General features: G+C 39.7%; 1 long non-coding RNA gene across 1 annotated transcript in view; it reads right to left on the reverse strand.

Moving 5' to 3' along the window:
- The window catches only part of LOC104651770 (uncharacterized), a 65,402-nt gene that overhangs the window by 8,886 nt on the left and 41,818 nt on the right, over positions 1-14,698 (reverse strand). The window contains exon 3 of the long non-coding RNA XR_012516320.1: positions 2,638-2,711. This is a non-coding gene — a long non-coding RNA (uncharacterized LOC104651770). The remainder of the gene's footprint in view (positions 1-2,637; positions 2,712-14,698) is intronic.

A 14,698-nucleotide genomic window follows, 5' to 3' on the forward strand; every position in this document is an offset into this window, starting at 1 on the left:
TCTAGCAATGTGAACAGAGAATAGCAGCACAGTGATCACTGGCAGATAGACCTGGCTTTATCTGTACATTACACCAAAAGAACAAACCTAGACTCCAGAAGGAAATAAGAAATTTCAGTCCTGTCAGAATCCTAAATTTCTTTACATAATTTGGAGGTGTTGCTTCTGATCTACAGGTTATTTTAATGGTGGTAACTGTTTTTTACCCACAAATGTTGAGGTTATCTTATACTTCTCCTGTGTAATAGTTTTCCTTGGGAAATATTTCATAGGGAAGTCATTCATAAGGTATGTTCCAAAAAACACAAAGTCATCAGGAATTGGGGGGAGGGGGAGGATTCTGAGATCAACTGGAGAAGCACATGATTAAACAAAGCACAGTAGGTCTCTATTGTAGGACTTCTCAGAGACCTTAATGTGCTTATAAGGGTTGCCATTTGTGTGTGTGCACTGTGGGTGTTTTATGTATTATGTGTCCGTTGTGTGAGTATGTGTATGTTTTTGGTGTGTTGTATTACAGAATTGTTTTTCAGGGCATATATAGAGTATGATCTGGAAAACCCAATTTATTTAACATTAACTTTTCAGACATACTTCTTAAGCTGTACTTTTGTTTTTTTGCACGTTAAAATGTCAATGTACTTTTACATCAGATAAACTGGTTCCTTATAACATAGCATTTTCTTCTCAGAGTTTTAGCTAAGATTGTACAAAATATACTTCTATTAAATAAATATTGTTCCCTATCAAGTCTATAATCAATTTGGAAAGTGTTCATCTAGAAACTGAATACATTTCAGCCTTGATATTAATAATACAAAAAAAATGCAGTATTTTAGACACTATTCAAAGAGGAAATAAAGTACTAGTGAAAGAGTAGCAATCATACTTCAAATATTGTAATTTTATATTAAATGTTTTTAATTATATACAAAATAAATTATTAAATAAGAGCATTTTAATATAAACACAGAACATGAATGAAGCATATTCATTTTACCATAATTTAAATACTGACATCGCACAATTCCTAAAACTTTTGTGATTCATAAGTTAATTCCCAGCTGTTAAGTACTTAAATACTGTTAATATCATATCTTCTTTTTCTTTATGGGCACTTCCTTCCTTTCCTTGAACTAACAATTTTCTTTTCAGCCATTCTTACCCATCTGCAGTATCTGAGCAAATATGCTGGCATACAAAGGCAAATCATGATTGCCTTGCTTAACTGCAGAAAGTCACCCAATGCCTATTTACCATCAATCAATTAATATTTTGGTTCCAAATGGTAGTCTGGCAAAGTTCAACAATTCATTTATTTCAAAAGTTAAGGGAAATTCTACTCACTATAAATAACTGTCTTTCCTTTTAGACAAATTACATTAATTACAGTTAATCTATTAAGAATACCCCAAGTTGATCAGAAGCTATATATAGGTGATGAATTAGACGGGGAGGGCTGGGCACGGTAGCTCATGCTTGTAATCCCAGCACTTTGGGAGGCCAAGGCAGGCGGATCACTTGAAGTCAAGAGTTCGAGACCAGCATGGGCAACATGGTGAAACCCCACCTCTACTAAAAAAATACAAAAAATTTATCTGGGCATGGTGGCATGTGCCTGTATTCCCAGATACTCAGGAGCCAAGATCATGCCATTGCACTCCAGCCTGGGTGACAGAGCGAGATTCCATCTCAAAGAAAAAAGAAATAGTGGGGAAATAAAACATAAAAAGAAATGATTACTTAATAAATAACTTCAGCTAATACAATAAAAATCTTAAAAACATGAGGTACATGGAAAAAATAATGAAAATATTTAGAATTGTGGAATTTAAAATGCCCAACCTCTGGTAAAAATGAAAAACATTTATTGATAAGTTACTATGTGTCAAGCAGCACATTAAGTGACTCACATGTACCATTTTATTCCTTCTTCATTATCCTAAAATAGGTAAAATTTTTATTCCTATTTTACCATAAAGATAACAGATTCAGAGGGGTTAAGTAATTTGCCGTGGTTGCATATCTAAAAAGTAGCGAAGCTGAGATTTAAACACACTCTCTTATACTCCCTGCCGAATACGGAGAGTGTATTGAATTTCTGTCATTTCATAACATATTATCACCAGCTTAGGGGCTTAAAACAACACCACTTATTATCTCAGTTTCTGTAAGTCAGGAGTTGAGGCATAGCTTAACTAGGTCCCTTGCTCAGGGTCTCACAAGGCTGTGATCTAGGTGTTAAGACTGCTGCATTCTTTTCTGGAGTCTGGAGTCTGGGGTCCTCTTCCATGTGTATGTGATTTCAGAGAGTTCACCTCCTTGAAGCTGAAGGACCAAGGGCCCTGTTTTCTTGCTTGGTCTCAGCCAGGGGCCACTCTCAGAGTCAGGAAGGCTGCCCACAGTTTCTTGCCACGTGGTACCCCACTACTTAAAGACCAAAAGGAGAACGAATCCTTCCAGTCTGCTATAATGCTGGCTTATACAGCAATAACATAACCCAGATGGGGTGACAATCCCATCATCTTTGCCATATTCTGTTCACTAAATGCCAACTCATCAGCTCCAACAACACTCAAGGGGAGGAGAATATACAAGGGTATGACTCATTGGGGTTTATCTTAAAATGGTACCTACTGTAAGTACCAATGTTCTGTTCCTGTTTTATTTACTTAACTGATGACTGTCTTCTGGATTGGAGTCAGTATTACCTGGGAAAAAAACCAAAGCAGTCAAATTAGCCATGACTTGTACATATGGCAAAGACAGAAACAAAATGATAGATTCAAGTAGACAACAGGGGCTTCAACTTCTGTAAGCTTGAGGACTAGTGTGTCTACAGTAAATCTATGATTTCACTGTTGAATAATTTGAAGTCAATATTAGATGAATTTCCCCAGTAAATGAAGAACACTCAACACTAAAGGCCAATTTTCCAAAGGCCAGTTTCTCTATTAGTGAACTTGGTTTTAAATAAGTAAAGGCCATTTAAGTACTCAGTTTTTCTAACTAGTAACCAAAAAGATCAACATCATGTTGAACTTGATCCCCCCACCCACTGAAAAGAAAAAGGTTTTAGTGACAGCTCTCAGAATTGGTGAATTTGGGACCCAGCTGCTTGTAGGCATTATCCCTAGCAGGATAATCAAGGGGTACTTCTTTCTTCAAAGCACTATCGTACTGGCTCTGCTAGTCATTCCTTCAGGGTTACAAGGAAGTCATGTGCACATACTGTTAACCAACATAAAAGTTTATTTCAAAGAATCACGGGAAGGGCCAGCAAAAGGAGGCATTATTCATCAGCAGCATAGGTATTTAGGGACCTTAGTTGATTAATTAAAATGTGCAGCCAGCATCATAAACAATCAGGGATATTTGCTCACTATTGCTCCAGAAAAAACAACAGCCTTAAGCTGAGTCATCAGGTTTCTCTTTAATCATTTGATATATATTCTTCTAAATGGAGGATGTGATTGGGCCATTTAGCACTGCATGGTATGGAGGGATTTAATGGGTACAGTCTCTGCCAACCTCCCAAGGGTGACTGGTTCCCTTATAGCCAGCCCACACAGGGTTGCCTTCAGCTTTGAGCCTGGCCCACATCCAGCAGGTGGTAGCCAGTTAACAGGAAGCTCCACTCCCTAAGAAAGAGTGAACATGAACCAATTAATGATTATAACAATACTGGCAAAAACGTTACGGTGGGGGGGTCATTTTTCTTAAAAGATGAATATGTAAATAAAAAGTATTTACAAAAATGTATGGATATACCCTTTGGCCCATGTGATTCAAATGAAGGAAATATATATATATATATATATATATATATATATATATATATATATATCAAACACCACAAAGATATTTAATTCTCTTGGACATTTTGAGAGTCTTTGATTAAGAATTTACCCTAAAGAGAAAATACTGATGTGAGAAAAAAATATATATGTTTGAAAATAGACATTACAACATTGTTTATAATACTCCCAAATCAGAAACAAACTAAATGCCCAATAATAACAGATCATGAAATAAGATTTTCTAACACCAGACATTAAATATAATTATGAAGTTATTCAAAAACTTGGGGAAAAGGCAAGCCAATTCTTAAATAGGAGAAAAGATTACATAACCACATATAACCTTTAGGATTTGAGTTACTGCCCACTAAAACTTTGACTCCACCCTTAATTTGCTTAACAGTTAGGAAAGATGAACCACGTCAACCTTTCCTTCAAGTGAGCACAAATTCCATCTGAGCAACATCTGAATGAATAGGATTTACCTATTCAAGCAGCACAGACCAGCACTAAGATAAAGGATAGTAGATTGAGTTGAATCTATCTCTAGGAACATATACCAAAGAAGCAATCCAAGATGCACGTGAATAATTACGCATAAAAACTCTGTACCAGTATTTACACTGTACCAGTATTTACATGGCTTTACACCAATATTTATACTATGCTAGTATTTACATTAGCATGGTATTTAGAAAAGATGAGAAAATGAGATTTCCATAGTCACTAATTCATTTAAAAAGTATTTATTGAATGCTCACTCTGTATCAAGTATTATTCTAGTCATGGAGAATACATCAGTGAACAGAAATAGCTTATGTTTTTATGGGTAAAGATAGGTATTAATGAAATCAACCAGTAAATACTTTGTATACTGTTACAGGTTGAATAGGTCCCCCAAATAAGATATGTTGAAGTCCAAACCCCAGGATCAGAATGTAAACTTACTTGTAAATACGATCATTGCAGGTGTAACTAGTTACATTAAGCTGGTCATAGTGGAGTAGAATAGGCTCTTACTTCAATATGACTGGTGTTCTTATAAGAAGAGAGAGATACAGAGAGGAGATGACCATGTGAAGATGGAAGCAGACACTGGAGCGATACATCCACAGCCGTGGAACGCCAAGATTTGCCAGCCATTTACAAGAAGCTAGGAGACAGGCGTGGAACACATTCTCCCTCTGAGCCCTCAGAAGGAACCAACCCTACTGATATTTTGATTCCAGACTTCTAATACCCACAACAGAGTGAAAATAAATTTCTGTTCTTTCAGACCACCTAGTTTGTGGTACTTGGTTATGGCAGCCCTAGGAAATGAATATAAACGCCACATAGAAAAAGCAAGATGCAGAATAGTTAAAATAGGTAAGACTGCAGACAGAGGAGTATTAGGTAGAGAGATTGCTCTTCACAAAGACTATAAAGAGAGTTTCACAGGTAAGATGGTGTTTGAACAGGAACCTGAAGCAAGGAGGGAACAAGACAGGCAGGAATCTGGGGACAGGACATATCAGATCAGGATGCAGCAAAGCAAAATTCCAAAGGGAGATTCCAATATTCCAAAGGGATACCTGCGTGCCTGCAGCAGAGTGGATAAGGGCCAGAGGGGTGTGGGATAGAGGCAGCGGTGGGAGATAGAAGCCCTTACTAGCAGTGACATTGCAATGCCTTTGAGGGTTTGAGCAGATCCATAACATTACCTGGTTACTCTGTTGAGTATAAAGTGTCACAAGACCAGGATGGAATCCGGACAAAAACCCATCAGGGGGCTCCTGAAATCGGGGCCAGTGTGGCTGCAGGGAAGGTGGGGTTAGATAGGAATTCCATCTGATTCTGGAACTACTCAAAGGGCAAGACTGGCACGTTTTGTAAAGGACTGGATGTGTGGTGTAAGAGAAAAGAGCCGGAGAAGACCTCAGATGAGGTTTGAGGCCTGGAGGTTTGAGGTGAAGGATGGAGTTGCCATTTGCTGAGAGGGGGAACTTGGAGTACAGGTTCATTAGAAGTTTAGCTTAAGACACAGTAAGTTTAGTATGTCATTAGTCATCTCAGTGGAGATGTCAAATAGGCAGTATTCGGGGGAAAGTTCAGGCTGGAAATAGAATCTGGGAGTTGATAGGGATGGATAGTATTTGAGGCTATGATGCTTGATGGGCACTCCTGGCAAGTGAATGCAGATGGAGAAGGAAGAGGAGTGGTCTGAGGCCTTAGGACTGAGTTCTGGGCAGCTCCTGCTGTTAAAGACTGGGGAGAGATGAAGAGGTTCTACAAAAGAGACTTAAAAGATTCTAAGGACGAGAAGCAAGAGAGAGATGTCCCAGCAGCCAAGAAGAAAATGTTTCAAGAAGAGAATGGGAAAATATTATGCAGCCATTAAAAATAATGTATTTGATACAATAGAGTGACTTAAGTAATAATTATACAATTGTATATATATGCTATATATTATATATAATTGTATAATTGAAAGTTGCTAAGAGAGTAGATTTCAAGTATTTTCACCACACAAAAATAAGTATGTGAGGTGACAGATATGTTAATTTCATTATTCCATTATATATAACTAAGAGAGTAGATTTCAAGTGTTTTCACCACACAAAAATATTAAGTATGTGAGGTGACAGATATGCTAATTATTCCATCATATATATCTAAACAACATGTTATATACTACATATGTACAATTTTTGTTTGCAATTATAAAAAAATAATACATTTGAATATTAACATTACAGAAATAGGATGATATAATCTCCACTGGAAAAAAAAAATTAGGTCTCCAAACCGTATGCAGCCAAATCTCAATTTTGTTTAAAGAAACATATGTAGGCATAGAAAAGAAAAATCTGAAGAAGTATAGGGATGTAAATCATTATTTCTGATTTTTACTTTAGGATGGCATTTGTTTTCTACTTTTATAAAAATTTCTAAGCTTTTTATACTATGAGCTTATTTCCCAATAAATATGTATATAAAAATTTTTAAAATCATAATAGCAAAGACTTTTAGATCCAGTATTTTAAAAGCAAAAATATGTAACACTTGTAAAGTCTTTGAGCAAGACAGTAGGAACTGCTGAAACGACATGTAGTTAAGTTTCCTTGATTGTCATAATTTTGCTGTCTTCCCCTCCAAAAGAGAAAGAAGAAAAATATTAAATTTTTTTCTTTTTTTTGACTTGTGTTATAATGATCTCTCTTCAGAAAGGGCATAATTAAAATAATGTAATTTTTTTCATTTAAATAAACATTTCTATAAAAATGTAGAAGCTGGGTTTCCATTTCATTGTTAAGGATCAAGGTAACCTTGAACAGGTCACGTAATAAGTCTGGGTTCTGGTTTCCTCATGTGGGTTAAATGAGATTGACGATGCTCCACAGCTCATAGTGTGGTTGTGAGACTCTCAGAGTAATTTAAATTACAGACAGTGTAGTTGTGAGAGTGAAGAGAGGCCGCAGGGATGACTCTTCCCCCAGTATCCTCCAGATTCTGACTTTGTTGCCAGCAGCCAACACTGGCAGCGAAAGATGGCTTAAACCAGCTGGCTTGCTTTCAATGCCCATAATTGGCCACACTATCTCTGCAGATGGTCCCTGAGGGCACAGCTCCTGCTTAGCAGAAGAAAGAGTCAGTGGTTTTCAACCAGGCCCCAGAAGTGTAGGTTTAATTTCCAAAGCTGCTGGTAAGAATGGGAGCCACGTTGCCCTGCTATAAGCCTGCTGGAGCCAGCAGTCGACCTGAGCTCCGCCCACCCTGAGGTCCTGCCTAGGCATGTGCTGGAAGTTCCTTTAAACAGATTCAAATAACAACATTTTATGTCTCAAGATACCAAAAGCATGAGGGGCTGTCTGGACTCAGCAGGCTGCACATTTCTCCAAACAAATAATTTATCACTGATTCTCTTAGCAATAAAAGGGGAGAGAGAGAAGTTCAATAATAGAAGGAATAGGTGTAATTTTAAAAGTTCCAATCATACTCTTTTGTTATGAAGTTAATTCCTCAATAAAACATGCATAGCACTCAAGAACAACAAATAGAGCTGGTTTCTACTCTAGGAATAGAAGCTGGCTGTTTTCCACCCGAAAGCAAGGTAATAAGCAGAAAGAGAAAACTCTTTTATTTCTCTTAAACAGCAGGTAAGCTCAGAAGACATTCTCACTACCAGGGAAAAGAGAATGGGATTTGGAATCTGTAATGTGATCAGCCACTTGCACACCTGGATGAGTTCATTAAGGATTCTGAGACCCCAGTCACTTCCTATTTTGGTAAAGATTGGGCTAATCATATCCACTCTCAAGGTGGTTGGGAGGATGAAATGCTAAAAGCACAGCTGGCTTTTTTTGGCTAACATTTATCGTGGGCCTACTTTGTTTCAGCAGAGCCAGGCTTTGGGTAACCCCATCAACCATATGCCTTCCAAAACTCCACCTGACCTTTCCCAGCACTGTTCAATAAACATCAGGCTCTATCTTCCCCACAATGTGCCCACCTTGCACTTTGTGCAGCCAGAGTCTCCAGCTTCAATTTGTGCATCTTCAATTCTGTGAAAGTTGTGACAATCTACTGCGGCTTCCTTCATGATACCTCTCCACAGTAATCTTCCCTCTCAATCAACTCCTGCCATCCCCTGCCTAATTGCATTTTCCAGCACTCAGGAATTCTCAATCAATCTGCAATTTCTCTTCCTAGAATTCTTTCCCCAAGAGTCCTGATCACATGCGAAACAAGTTTAGCCATTGTGCAAATTAGTTCTGTGGCCAAAATCTAGCAGAAGCCAAGGGTGGGACTGGGAAAATGAAGTCAGTGTGACAGCCCCATGGTGAGTGGGAGGGTTGGAAGGCTGTGTGATACAAAGGGAAAAAACACTAGACCAGGCGTCTCGGCCTCTCTCCCAGATCTACCCCTGAGTCCTGTGGCCACCGTAACATATTTATTATCTATGGGCTTTTATTTCCTCACCTGCGAGATCAGGAGGTTGAGATTAAATCAGACATGGTAAACAGGTGGTACTGGTGCCATCATTTATTCATTCACTTACTTCCCTCCACTCCACACACACACACATCCATGGCACATATCATTAACCAATCAATACATTATTTCCTGCAGAACCCAGAGTAGCCCCAGTACTCCAGGCAATCACCACCAATCAGTGTTGGTATATGATACAATATTTCTCTGTACTATCCTTGAGCTATAATCTAAAAATCCTCTTTAAATGTTTGAACATTCTCTCCTTCTATGACACGGTTTTATTCGGCAAACAGGTTTGCAGACTCAAGAGCATAACCATAATGTGGGGCAGTGTAACTTCCTAGAAATCAACAACACGTACCGTCTAATGTCTCTTTATACTGCAGCTCTGGGCAGACGGCAAATGGCCAGGCCAGACCGCCATGTGGGGAAACCAATCCTGACTATAACCCACAGCTCCTTGTCCATGCAATGGGAGATGGTCCTTTAATGCCCAGCACTGACTTTTCATTGGAATTTCCAAAGAGCATATCCCATGAGCCTCGTTTCACCACGGATAATCAGACTAATTCCTCAGACTCCACAGTGCCAAGTCTTTCCTTACTCGCTAGCTTCAGTGTCTGCTTTGGCCTCCTGCCCTGCCTGTGAAGCTCTGGCCCTCTCCACTGTAGATTCCACAGCCCATGACCTCGACTCAACTCTGTATCTGGCTCTAGTCACCCTGGCTTGATTTGCTGCCACTTTCCCCTGCCAGGCAAGGCCCAGCAGCCCCAGAACCGCCTGCCCTCTGTTGCCCCATCTGCCTCTGGCCACCCAATTCCAACGCTGAATCTCTCCAGATGTGTCTGATGCCTCAGCACTTTGCCTACTAGCAGCGAGTGGCACTCAGTGCTGGGCACTCCCTTGGCCCTGAGGGGACTGTGGAACAGTGGGATCCTTGCTACCCCATGGCCTTCAGTAGCATGCGTAGCTCCTTTTTCTTATCTGAATTTCTCGGCCTGGTTTCTATGGTCCTTTGTGCTCCAGCCTAACTTTCCCACTTCCCATCACCCCTCCACACTAGCCACCCTGCTCTTCTGGGTACAACATCAGCCCCCACACCCACTCTGACCTGAGGCCTCTGGACATCATTTTCCCCTTGCCAGGAACTTCCTCTCCTCTTTCTCAAGGTCCCCAAAACTACTAATTCTTCACAATCCAGCTTATATCCCATCTCCTCCGTGAAGCTTTGTGAGTATGCACAGCTTCGATTTTTACCTAACATTTAACTTCCCCACCAGATAATTTAGTACTTAATTATATATTACTTCACAGGACTCACAGGATTTTACAGAGCAGAAGTTCTTTGAGGGTAAGAACTTGCCACATGGCCTGAGTGTCTCTCCTGGTGACATTACAACAAATTAACAAGCAAAACAAACATTATTGAGCTCCTCTCTTGTGACAAAAGGGCTGAAACACTTGCTAATTCGTTTTTTGAACCATTGAGTAAGTATGCTGCAATGCATCACATTCTTGCCTATCTATGTCCCATCTGGATCATAACAGATCCTTCTCTCCCTGAATTAAAGAAAAAGTTAGATTATGCTGGAGTCAAAAAAAAGTATTTGCCTATTAGGCTTTGGCAGTGGTTTCCAAAATTTTAATACAGAGTCATCAGGGGCATTTTCTAGAAGGGCAGACTTCTCAGCTGTACTGATAAAGTTCCTGATTTCATGGGTCTGGGATAGGGCCTGAAGTGTGCATTTTAATAAGTGGTCTAGGTAATTTTAAAGTATGTAGCTCTGAAGAAATAGTATTCTGAAGAAAAAAATAGGGCTGTGGGAACCTCATTTTCCAGAGACAATTAACCTTTCCACAGATAATCTGTAATGGGTGGGGCAAAGGCTGGGAAGAGGCCACCACCCCTAGAAAGGACTATCCGGATTTTCCTCAGCCTCTTCCTTGGTTACACTCCAACTCTGATTATGAAATCTCTGAGATCCTCAGCCAACAGGTCATTTGGCCTTGAAGAGTCATTTTTATCTGCAGAGATCTCCCACCCACAGGCCTCAACTTAGCCTGCCCTCACTGGAGGAAACAAACACACCAGTGCTCTCTTCATCAGCTGCAGTGTTGGGCTTACAGGTTATTTTAACTCCACTATGAATCAGAACAGAATTATGAATAATTTATATGAGACTTGTCACATCTTGTTTCAGTCTTTCTTTGGCTCATAGTTTTCCTTGTTTGGCCTTTCAAATACTTATACATCTGATTATTTTAAAGGCTTTGAGTCTGGAAGACTACATATACAGCATTACACAGAGTCTGGCTTCTCATGGCTGACATCTCAGTAAGCTCTCAAATTTACAACACCGCATGTCAAAAGTAAGGAAACAGAGAAAGCTTCCAAAAAGGCAGGGCAAAGCTGGGTAGGGTATCTCGGCTGAGTAATTCTTCTGTGTGTCTTAGCATGCCGTATACAGAGGCCTGAGGCCAAACAGATTTCCACAATAACTTTTGCAGTCTTATTAACTAACACCCATCCTGTTTGCACATGGGAACTTTGTAAGGTAGATGATTGTTAATAAGAAAGAAAGAAAGTATTTTTTAGAAAAGTACCCTTGCCCCAAAGCAGATGTTAAACAACCAGGCTCCCAAAAGAATCTTGTATAAATGATTCTCTAAGATCATTTATATGATCCTCTAAGAGTTAGAATTAAACAACCAGGCTCCCAAAAGAATCTTGTATAAATGATTCTCTAAGATCATTTATATGATCCTCTAAGAGTTAGAATCTCCACTTCAAATGAGAGAAATATTCTCTAGAGATTTCCTCTTACTGAGGCAATGAATGTTCTCATGAGTTTCCTGGGCACAAGAGATACCCCAGAACACCACTGTTGTTCCTTCTAAGAAAGTAGAGTTCAAGTGCTCTGAAGAGTAACAAAACTGACCATGTTTTCTTCTCCCTCTGACGCTTGATTCCACCCCCAGGGTTCATAAAAAGTCTGGGCAATGTTTATTGAAAAACTGGTTCTCACTTTCTTGCAGGTGTGCAGGGTTTCTGAGCCACGAGCAGTTGAAGAGTGGGAAGACCATCTGGAAAGACTGGGAGTAAGGACGCCCCATCTGATGGAAGAAAGGAAGTGCAGGCCCACCCATCTTTGCACCTGGGTCTTTTCATCAGCCTTCTCATTGCTCTTGCAAGCCCTAGGCAGGACACTGCATCAAGCTGATGGGCTTGTGTTGAGTTCTCTTTCAACTCACCCCAAGCCTTAGGAGAGTCATATTTCTGACAACTAAATTCATTAAGTTTTGCTAAGCCTCTTTTAAATCATGATTCTACCTTTGAAACAACAGCCACAGACATTAAAGTCATTAGCATTTATTGCCATTCACCAGGAGGTCAGAGAAGAGCACCATGTAGGAATGGACAGCCTTGTGGGTATCATGGATGCATGGTCCCATCTGGAACCCTGGGGCACAGACATCATGAGCAGAGGAGGCAGCAGGGCCAGTGGTGGATGCGAATTCTGCCACCACCACTTGTAACCAGTACACCCTGGGCAGTGTACTTGACTGCTTTGTTCTTTAATCTCCTCCTCTGTGAGGTTGAGATAATGATAGCAACTAATTTAGGGGATTATTGTGAGAATTAAATGAGATTATCTATGTCATAATAGGTATACAATAAGTGCCTTACAACTGTCAATTTTTGACTCTGTTTTCCAGAAAAGATAGATGTAGAATTTAGTCCTCATGATGGGCAGCTTTGAAGATGTCAAAAGGGACAATGCCTCAGAGGCTGGCGGCCCCTGCCATGGTGAAACAGGCAGCCATGTCGTCAGGTCAGGGCTAAATATTCACATGCTCCCTCCCCTGAGAGCAATGATCAGGTTGTCAATGGGAAACATCCTATAGTCTGACATATCTTGTTCCCCACCTTGGGCAAAGTGGGAGAGAAAGTCAAAAAAGGATTTCTCTGCTCTGGCTCAGTTTTCATCTCATGAAAGAATAAGACTTTCATCAAATTTCATGAGTGTACAATCAAGTTCTTACCTGGCAGAACTAATCCTCTGGGGGAACAATAATAGGTCATGTTAATTAAGTACTCATTCTCCTAAGTATATTTTACATTATCTCATTTTTTTTCTCATCTCAACCCTAAAGAGTGTCTCTTTATATATATTTTACATTATATATATATATATATATAATGTATATATATATACATTATATATATATATTAATTATTACATTATATATATATATATATATTTTACATTATCTCATTTTTTTTCTCATCTCAACCTCTAAAGAGTGTCTCTTATCATCCCCATCTTACAGAGGACACTGAGCACAGAATGGTAACTTGCCCAAGGTCATCATTTAGCCAGAATTTAAACCCACTGGATGAAACACCCCACCCACTCTACAAAGTTATGTCTCACCTCAACCAGCCCTCTCTCCTTCTGACTCACTTTGGTATTTCATTTTCTTATTGACATTTGATAAGAAGGTCAGATGGATGATGAAGGATGTTGGTGAGCCCTCATTTTAGCAAAGTTGTATCTAGCACTTAATCATGTGACAGATCACTCTACTAGGACTAGGGGATAAACAGAGGGGAGGACATGCAGTCCATGTCCCTAATGAGCATTCTATCTCCTTGATGGGAGGGGGAGAAAGAGTAAGAGAGAGAGAGGCAACATGAAATAAAAACAATATAAGAAAGGGAGGGAGGAAGTGAGAGGAAGCAGATATTTGGGAGTGTTACAGTACAGATGGGGTGATTCAACTCCACTAAAAAGGTCAGTGTGTTTTCTTTGCTTTTATGGTAAATGGAAGAAACTGAAGCTTAGAGATCTTAAATAGCAAATCCTGGTTTGCTCAGCAAGTCAGTGAGGGGAGGTAGGAGTCTAGGGTCTGACTCTGAAGCCCACACCCTCCTTACCTCACATATGTCCCCCTGAGCCTGAGAGGGTAGTTTACAACCATGTCCTCAAGGGCCTGAATGTTGCACAAAGAAGCTTGGGCTTTATTCTCTAATGAATATAAGTACCTACAATGCTCCTCTGCTCTAAATTTCAGAGCATCATCTAGGGATTGCCGGGCAGAAGGCAAATCCCACTGGTTTCCTTCTATGTACACATATATCCCCTCCAGGGGTGTCCAGTGAGCCAGTCAACTTTTTTCACTCTTTCATGCAAACACAGCAGCTGGATGAGCTGCACCTGCAGCCTCTGCTGTGTCACACATGATAAAAAGATCAAAGCCTAGCACATGACTTCAGACTATAATTTAAGATAATTAAGATTTTTAACCTAAATTACATTTTAACATTTCATAACAGAGCTGTCAAGATTCTATCTATCAAAACTCTATCAAGCAAACAAAAGAGGATAATTATATTTTCAGACACATGCAGTCATCACTCTACTTAAGTTCTCATAAAAAAGACTTCTGTCTTCTTTCACATTCTCATTTTCAATTGCTCTTCCTCTTCCCACCCACCCTTTGATTCTGAGACTAGACATTCTTAAACAAGAGGAAAATATACCAAAGGAGTTTATAATTCAGGCCATGAAAGTGTTTCTCAGAAGCAGCAATTCTAATTAGAACTGCATCTAAAAGAAATATCTCTTCGTTGGTAGGGACATCTTGCCTCACTAAATAGACTCTGATTGGGGATGGGGAAAAGGCAGCATGTTAAACTCCTCAAATCAAAGAGAACAATGAATTGCCTAAAAGCTTCCTCCTGGAAGCTGAATTTGCTTTCATCTTGTCCCATTAAGATACGGAGATTGTTGTAAAATCTTTGTGATGCCAAGGGAAGAATACTAACTATTTTGGGTATTGTTGGATGCCTGCCCATCATCCAATTCACCTTTCCCCTGACGACTAGCAATCGGCCATACCATTTGAGTAAAACTGAC

Source organism: Saimiri boliviensis, chromosome 2 (genome assembly GCF_048565385.1).
Source record: "Saimiri boliviensis isolate mSaiBol1 chromosome 2, mSaiBol1.pri, whole genome shotgun sequence".
In the NCBI taxonomy this organism is placed as follows: domain Eukaryota; kingdom Metazoa; phylum Chordata; class Mammalia; order Primates; family Cebidae; genus Saimiri; species Saimiri boliviensis.